This window comes from Balaenoptera musculus, chromosome 6, assembly GCF_009873245.2.
Source record: "Balaenoptera musculus isolate JJ_BM4_2016_0621 chromosome 6, mBalMus1.pri.v3, whole genome shotgun sequence".
Lineage (NCBI taxonomy): Eukaryota > Metazoa > Chordata > Mammalia > Artiodactyla > Balaenopteridae > Balaenoptera > Balaenoptera musculus.
The window spans coordinates 23796585-23806380 of record NC_045790.1 but is presented as its reverse complement, the minus strand read 5'-3'; the positions used below and the strand labels follow the sequence as shown (position 1 = coordinate 23806380).

Here is a 9796-nt window from a genome sequence, read left to right as displayed (position 1 = left end):
TGGTAATGGGGTTAGTTTCCGTGTTGTCTCTGGCCAATCATTCTGAATCAAGGTCTTCCTGGTGGTGTGTGCATGGCTCAGCCAAGATGGCTTCCAGTGAGAAGGGTTCTGGGAGGTTGGTAGGACATATGGACTAGCATCTCCTCTCTCCTTTTGACCGTTCCTGAATTCTTCCAGTTGGTGGTAGCTTGTTATTTCTGAGTTCCTTACAAGGACCTCCTGTTGTAAGATAACTCATGCAAGTGGTTACTATTGTGTCTGGCCAGGGCACATGGTTTTGGTCAGTGGTTCCCCTAACATTACCAGGAAAAGTACCAGGCAGCTTAAAACAAGAGAAATTCATTCTCACAGTCCGGGAGACTAGAAGTCTGAAATGAAGGAGACTATAGGGTTGGTTCCTTCTGGAGGTTCTGAGGAAGAATCCATTTCATGCTTTTCTTTTAGCTTACAGTGGTAGCCAGCAATCTTTGATGTTCCTTGGATTGTAGATATATTACTACAATCTCTGTCTCCCACTTCACATGGCCTTCCTCTCTTGTCTATGTCTATTTGTACTTTTCTCCTGTAAGAATACTTCACTCAATGACCAGCAAGCTACAGTGCTGGACAATCTATGCCAAACAACTAACAAGATAAGAACACAACACCACCCATTAGCAGAGAGACTGCCTAGAATCATAATAGGGTCACAGTTACCCCAAAGCACACCACCAGCTGTGGTCCTGCTGACCAGAAAGACAAGATCCAGCCTCACCCAACAGAACACAGGCACCATCCCCCTCCACCAGGAAGCCTACACAACCCACTGAACCAACCATAGCCACTGGGGGCAGACCACAAAAACAATGGGAACTACGAACATGCACCCTGAGAAAAGGAGATGCCAAACACAGTAAGTTAAGCAAAATGAGAAGAGAGAGAAACACACAGCAGATGAAGGAGCAAGGTAAAAACCCACCAGGCCAAACAAATGAAGATGAAATAGGCAGTCTACCTGAAAAAGAATTCAGAGTAATGATAGTAAAGCTGGTCCAAAATCTTGGAAATAGAATGGAGAAAATACAAGAAGCGTTTAACAAGGACCTAGAAGAAATAAAGAGCAAACAAACAATGATGAACAACACAATAAATGAAATTAAAAATTCTCTAGAAGGAATCAATAGCAGAAGAACTGAGGCAAAAGAATGGATAAGTGACCTGGAAGATAAAATAGTGGAAATAGCTACTGCAGAGCAGAATAAAGAAAAAAGAATGAAAAGAATTGAGGACAGTCTTAGAGACTTCTGGGACAACATTAAATGCAACAACTTCTGAATTATAGAGGTCCGAGAAGAAGAAGAGAAAAGAAAGGGACTGAGAGGAGATTATAGTTGAAGATTTCCCCAATATGGGAAAGGAAATAGTCAGTCAAGCCCAGAAAGCACAGAGAGTCCCATACAGGATAAATCCAAGGAAAAACACACCAAGACACATTTTAATCAAACTACCAAAAATTAAATACAAAGAAAAAATATTAAAAGCAGTATGGGAAAAACAACAAATAACATACAAGGGAATCCTCATAAGCTTAACAGCTGATCTTTCAGCAGAAACTCTGCAAGTCAGAAGAGAGTGGCAGGACATATTTAAAGTGATGAAAGGGAAAAACCTACAACCAAGATTAGTCTACCCAGCAAAGATCTCATTCAAATTCAATGGAGAAATTAATATCTTTACAGGTAAGCAAAAGCTTAGAGAGTTCAGCACCGCCAAACCAGCTTTACAACAAACGCTAAAGGAACTTCTCTAGGTAGGAAACACAAGAGAAGAAAAAGACCTACAATAACAAACCCAAAACAAATAAAAAAATGGTAATAGGAACATACATATGGATAATTACCTTAAATGTAAATGGATTAAATGCTCCAACCAAAAGACATAGACTGGCTGAATGGATACAAAAACAAGACCCATATATATGTTGTCTACAAGAGACCCACTTCAGACCTAGGGACACATACAGACTGAAAGTGAGGAGATGGAAAAAGATATTCCATGCAAATGGAAATCAAAAGAAAGCTGGAGTAGCAATTCTCATATCAGATAAAATAGATTTTAAAATTAAGAATGTTACAAGAGACAAGGAAGGACACTACGTAATGATCAAGGGATCAATCAAAGAAGAAGATATAACAATTGTAAATATATATGCACCCAACATAGGAGCATATCAATACATAAGGCAACCGCTAACAGCTATAAAAGAGGAAATCGAGAGTAAGACAATAATAGTGGGCAACTTTAACATGTCACTTACACCAATGGACAGATCATTCAAACAGAAAATTAATAAGGAATCACAAGCTTTAAATGACACAATAGACCAGATAGATTTAATTAATATTTATAGGACTTTCCATCCAAAAACAGCAGATTATACTTTCTTCTCAAGTGTACACAGAACATTCTCCAGGATAGATCACATCTTGGGTCACAAATCAAGCGTCAGTAAATTTAAGAAAATTGAAATCATATCAAGCATCTTTTCTGACCAGAACGTTATGAGATTAGAAATTAATTACTTGGAAAAGAAACGTGAAAATCACAAACACATGTAGGCTAAACAATATGTTACTAAATAACGAAGAGATCACTGGAGAAATCAAAGAGGAAATCAAAAAATACCTAGAAACAAATGACAATGAAAACACAACAACCCAAAAAATATGTGATGCAGCAAAAGCAGTTCTAAGAGGTTTATAGCAATACAATCCTACCTCAAGAAACAAGAAACATCTCAAAAAACAACCTAACATTACACCTAAAGCAATTAGAGAAAGAACAACAAAAAAACCCCAAAGTTAGCAGAAGGAAAGAAATCATAAAGATCAGATCAGAAATAAACGAAAAAGAAATGAAGGAAACAATAGCAAAGATCACTAAAAGCTGATTCTTTTAGAAGATCAACAAAATTGATAAACCATTAGCCAGACTTATCAAGGAAAAAAAAAGAGAAGACTCAAATCCATAGAATTGGATATGAAAAAGGAGAAGTAGCAACTGACACTGCAGAAATACAAAGGATTATGAGAGATTACTATGAGCAGCTATATGCCAATAAAATGGACAACCTGGAAGAAATGAACAAATTCTTAGAAAAATATAACTTTCCAAGACTGAACCAGGAAGAAATAGAGAATATAAACAGACCAATCACAAGCACTGAAATTGAGACTGTGATTAAAAATCTTCTAACAAAGAAAATCCCAGGACCAGATGGCTTCACAGGTGAATTCTATCAAACATTTAGAGAAGAGCTAACACCTATCTTTCTCAAGCTTTTCCAAAACATAGCAGAGAGAGGAACACTCCCAAACTCATTATACAAGGCCAACAGCAGCCTGATACCAAAACCAGACAAAGATGTCACAAAGAAAGAAAACTACAGACCAATATCACTGATAAACATAGATGCAAAAATGCTCAACAAAATACTAGCAAACAGAATCCAACAGCACATTAAAGGGATCAAGTGGGGTTTATCCCAGGAATGCAAGGATTCTTCAATATACACAAATCAATCAATGTGATAAGCTATTTTAACAAACTGAAGGAGAAAAATCATATGATCATCTCAATAGATGCAGAAAAAGCTTTTGAAAAAATTCAACACCCATTTATGATAAAAACCCTCCAGAAAGTAAGCATAGAGGGAACTTACCTCAACATAATAAAGACCATATATGAAAAACCCACAGCCAACATCATTCTCAATCATGAAAAACTGAAACTATTTCCTCTGAGATCAGGAACAAGACAATGTTGTCCACTCTCAAGGTTATTATTCAACATAGTTTTGGAAGTTTTAGCCATGGATATCAGAGAAGAAAAAGAAATAAAAGGAATCTAAATCAGAAAAGAAGAGGTAAAGCTGTCACTGTTTGCAGATGACATGATACTATACATAGAGAATCCTAATGGTGCTATTAGAAAACTACTAGAGCTAATCAATGAATTTGGTAAAGTAGCAGGACACAAAATTAATGCACAGGAATATCTTGCATTCCTATACACTAGTGATGAAAAATCTGAAAGAGAAATTAAGGAAACAGTCCCATTTACCAATGCAACAAAAAGAATAAAATACCTAGGAATAAACCTACCTAAGGAGACAAAAGACCTGTATGCAGAAAACTATAAGACACTGATGAAAGAAATTAAAGATGATACAAACAGATGGAGAGATATACCATGTTCTTGGATTGGAAGAATCAATATTGTGAAAATGACTATATTACCCAAAGCAATCTACAGATTTAATGCAATTCCTATCAAATTATCATTGGCACTTTTTACAGAACTAGAACAAAAAATCTTAAAATTGGTATGGGGACACAAAAAACCCTGAATAGCCAAAGCAATCTTGAGAAAGAAACATGGAGCTGGAGGAATCAGGCTCCCTGACTTCAGACTATACTACAAAGCTACAGTAATCTAGACAGTATGATACTGGCACAAAAACATAAATATAGATCAATGGAACAGGATAGAAAGTCTAGAGATAAACCCACACACATATGGTCACTTTATTTTTTATAAAGGAGGCAAGAATATACAAAGGAGAAAAGACAGCCTCTTCAATAAGTGGTGCTGGGAAAACTGGACAGCTACATGTAAAAAAATGAAATTAGAGCACTCCCTAACACCATACACAAAAATAAATTCTAAATGGATTAAAGACCTAAGTGTAAGGCCAGACACTATAAAACTCTTAAAGGAAAACATAGGCAGAACACTCTATGACATAAATCACAGCAAGATCCTTTTTGACCCAGCTCCTAGAGAAATGGAAATAAAAACAAAAGTAAACAAATGGGACCTAATGAAACTTAAAAGCTTTTGCACAGCAAAGGAAACCATAAACAAGATGAAAAGACAACCCCAAGAATGGGAGAAAATATTTGCAAATGAAGCAACTGACAAAGAATTAACCTCCAAAATTTACCAGCAGCTCATACAGCTCAATATCAAAAAAACAAACAACCCAATCCAGAAATGGGCAGAAGACCTAAATAGACATTTCTCCGAAGCAGATATACAGATTGCCAACAAACACATGAAAGGATGCTCAACATCACTAATCATTAAAGAAATGCAAATCAAAAGTACAATGAGGTATCACCTCACACCAGTCAGAATGGCCATCATCAAAAAATCTACAAACAATAAATGCTGGAGAGGGTGTGGAGAAAAGGGAACCCTTTTGCACTGTTGGTGGGAATGTAAATTGATACAGCCACTATAGAGAACAGTATGGAGGTTCCTTAAAAAAACTAAAAATAGAACTACCATATGACCCAGCAATCGCACTACTGGGCATATACCCTGAGAAAACCATAATTCAAAAAGAGTCATGTACCACAATGTTCATTGCAGCTCTATTTACAATGGAATATTACTCAGCCATAAAAAGAAACGAAATTGAGTTATTTGTAGTAAGCTGGATGGACCTAGGGTCTGTCCTACAGAGTGAAGTAAGTCAGAAAGAGAAAAACAAATACTGTATGCTAACACATATATATGGACTCTAAGTAAATAAATAAACAAATAGATAAATGGTTCTGAAGAATGTAGGGGCAGGACAGGAATAAAGATGCAGACGTAGAGAATGGACTTGAGGACAAGGGGAGTGGGAAGGGTAAGCTGGGATGAAGTGAGAGAGTGGCATGGACATATATACACTACCAAATGTAAAATAGATAGCTAGTGGGAAGCAGCTGCATAGCACAGGGAGATCAACTCGGTGCTTTGTGACCACCTAGAGGGGTGGGATAGGGAGGATGGGAGGGAGACGCAAGAGGGAGGAGATATGGAGATATATGTATATGTGTAGCTGATTCACTTTGTTATAAAGCAAAAACTAACACACCATTTTAAAACAATTACTCTACAATAAAGATGTTGAGAAAAACAAAAAGGGTGGGAAAACACCTAAGCTGCCTCTCTGGCCCTACTCCTGGACACACCCCTACCCTCACCCCATATTAGGAAAGAGCTTGCTACCCCTCAGGGTGAGAGCAAGAACCTGTTACTTTTTTTCTTTCCCCACTGCTGCAGCAGGGGCCCCAATAAAACTTGCCTGAATTTCTTTTCTGGCCTCTAGTCAATTTCTATTTATTGGGGAAGGCCAAGAGCCCTGTCCGGTATCAAAACCACATTATCTTCTCTCGAAATGTTTTGCTGCTCTTCCTGCTATGTTTGATACTTCAGTGGATGGCATCAATGCCCAGCTATTTACCCAACCAGAAACTCGATTGTCACTCTGGGTAGTTCTGTACTCCATCCCCTCATTCACATCTAGTCAAGCTTCATTAATGCAACCTCTATCATATCATTCATATTTCTTCATTCTTTTTTCTATGACTTCAGACTGGAGGGGAAGAAATTTCTCCTCTACGCTCTTAGATTCTCCAGCTGGATGTATGAAATAAACTGACAAGCAACAGAGTAACAGCAAAAAAGGCATGCACATTTATCTGATGATAAAATTTTTATGTGGCATGGAGCAGGGTGTGGCAGTCGTCATAGAAAGAAGAGAATAATTCCAAATACATGGCTAATATTGGAGGCTTTGGTGTCATTTGGATGAAGGAGGATACACTTAAAGAGAAGGGACAAGATGAAGAAAAGGAACTTTAAGCTTCTAGGGATGGCAAATTGTAGAAAGGCAAATATATGGTAAGTTAAAAGTGGATAATGACAAGTTAGTAGACTCTCAGTGCCATCTCATCTCTGGTGATAAGATTGCTATTCTCTCTCTGGTATATAAAGGGGAAAGAGGACATCTTCACAAAGGGAATTTGTTATCTTGCTTTCAGGTACATAGTAAGAAGGTAGAGAGCTCGTCCTGTGCTCTTTTTCTCAATTGCTTTCACTTCAAAATAATCATTATGCCAGAGTGGCATATTTTGAGGTGACATATTCTGATCTATAAGATCATGTAATCATCATCCCTCACTTGATATGTAATGATAGCAATGTAACTGGTTTCCCAGGCTCTAATGTCTCCATCCACTTTCTGCATCATAACCAGTGTGGTGTATCTGAGCACATAATTATGACCATGTCGCTCTGCTAATTAAAACCCTTTTACCTACAGGATAAAGTCCAAACTCTGTGGTCTGGCATATAAGGTCCTCCATGATTTGGGTCCTACTTACTTCTCCCTTCTCATTCTATACCACAGTTCTACAAACAATCCCTTTCAAACTTCTTGAAATTTCTCTGAGAACATCATACTACTTTGCTTCTCCTGCCTGGAAAGCCCTGACTCCTTGCCCACCACTGACCTGATGAGTATTTGCTCATCTTTCAAGATGCAGCTTAAGTATCACCTTCTCTATGAAGTCTTTCCTGTCTGCTATCCAATTAAATAGTCTATTTCCTCTTTGGACTCCAATTCTATTCTGCACATATTTCAATTACAACACTGTATACATCAGTATATCTTCCCCACTAGACAGGTGTCCTTTAAGAGCAGGGAAAATATCTTACTTATATTTGTATCTTTACCACATAGCTCAGTGCCTGTTTTATAATATTTAATAAAGTTTCAATAAATAATTCAATGAGTAAGTTAATGAAAAGATGAATATATTTATTGAAACTAAGGATCAAAACTTGGGATTCAGAGCCCTCAGTCAGACGGATGTGGAGACGCTTCTGGAATTAACATCAGGATGGCTGCCCAAGGAGAACCCTAAGTTCAGTTCAAACATGTATTGGTTGGTGATGGCGGTACTGGAAAAACTACATTTGAGGAATGTCATCTCACTGGTGAATTTGAGAAGTATATAGCTACCTTGGGTGTTGAGGCCCATCCCATTGTGTTCCATACCAACAGAGGACCTATTAAGTTCAATGTATGGAATACAGCTGGTCAGGAGAAATTTGGTAGACTGAGAGATGGCTATTATATCCAAGCTCAGTGTATCATTATAATGTTTGATGTAACATCAAGAGTTACAAGAATGTGTCTCATGGGCATAGAGATCTGGTACAAGTATGTGAAACCATCCGCATTGTGTTGTGTGACAACAAAATGGATGTTAAGGACAGAAAAGTTAAAGCAAAATCAATTGTCTTCCACCAAAAGAAGAATCCTCAGCATTACGACATTTCCGCCAAAAGTAACTACAACTTTGAAAAGCCCTTCTTCTGAAACTGATCAAAGACCCTAACTTGGAGTTCATCACCATGCCTGCTCTTGACCCACCAGAGGTGGTCACGGACCCAGCCTTGGCAGTGCAGTGTGAGCATGGGCTAGAGGTTTTTCAGACAACTGCTCTCTTGGATGAAGATGACGACTTGTGAGAAAATGAAGCTGGAGCCCAGCATCAGAAGTCTAGTTTATAGGCAACTGTCCTGTGATGTCAGTGGTGCAGCATGTTTGCCACTTTATTATATAGCTAAGCAGAACATGTGCTTAATCTTTGGGTTGCTGAAGGAGATGAATGGGCTTTGGAGTGAATGTGGCAGTTAAACAAAATGCCTTCATTTTTTCGGACCTACATACTTAGCTGTTTGGGAACACAGCTGTTTCCTTCTTGAGTTTCAAATATAAGACTGCTACAGTCACATCACAATATTCAGTGGTGAAATCTTGTTTGTTACTGTCATTTCCATTCTTTTTCATTTAAAATCAGAATCCAGTTGTATCTGAAATATCTAAAAACAAACAAGCAAACAAACTTGGGATTCAGTAGAGGCTGTCATTACTTTACAAATACAAATGAGATAACTGACCTAAAGACTAGACAGAGAAAAATCATGGAAGAGAAATTATCAAAGAAATAACATATGAAAAATTTTGTAGCTGAAAGAAAACACAAGACTTCAAATTGAAATAGACTGTTGCATGCCAAGTAAGATAAAGGAAAAAGAACTACACTCTAAAACATCACTGTAAAACCCCCAAACCTAAAAAGCCATCCTTTTAAAAATGTATGGTTAGTTGCCTACCCAGAATTCACAAATCCCTCTATTTTCCCAAGAGAAACCTGATATTCAAGTTTCTAGATTTCCATTTAGCTCATATGATTTAGAAGGCACTGGCCTCACCTCCAGCATTAGGAACAGACTCTTATTGGCATATGCCAATCAGAGTAAATCTCCTCCTGAGTGACAGACTCAAGAATGATCATTGAAGCAGCAGGAAAGATTTGTGAGGGTGATCTGAGAATGTTTCTTCTTATTATACTGGAAAGGTTTCTGGTAGTAACTCTCTGTCTCCACTAGTCATGAATGAGGAAGTAGGTACCCCTAAGTGAAGGTAGCTACCCTCCATTCATGAGGCAACCAGATCAACCAACTCTGAAAGCCATCCTATCTTGGATTTTCAGTTATTATTTAGTCCAGTTTGAGTTGTGTTTTTTGTTCTATGAGGCTGAAAGCACTGAATAGATATATCCATAGCAATAGAAAAATCAGACTGGGAATTCCCTGGCGGTCCAGGGAGTCCAGTGGTTAAGGCTCTGTGCTTTCACTGCTGAGGGCACAGGTTCAACCCCTGGTTGGGGAAAAAAGATCCCACAAGCTGCATGGTGTGGTCAAATTAAAAAAAAAAAAATCAGACTGACTTTTAGTAGATAATTAATAGATAGAAAAGGTAAGGAATAGGAGGTATTTAGAAGGCATAGGTTTCTTCTACCAATGATAAAAAAACATGCACCATCAAACTCCAGGGAAATAAAAATGCACAGAAGGATGTGGTTTAAATAGAAAAGAAATTTAAAATGGCATAATAAATAAATTTGAG

At 37.7% G+C, this 9796-nt stretch overlaps 1 pseudogene; it reads left to right on the top strand.

Annotated features, from left to right (window-relative positions):
• Positions 1–7718: 7718 nt before the first annotated feature.
• LOC118897366 lies at positions 7719–8352 on the top strand (annotated as a pseudogene).
• Positions 8353–9796: the final 1444 nt, after the last annotated feature.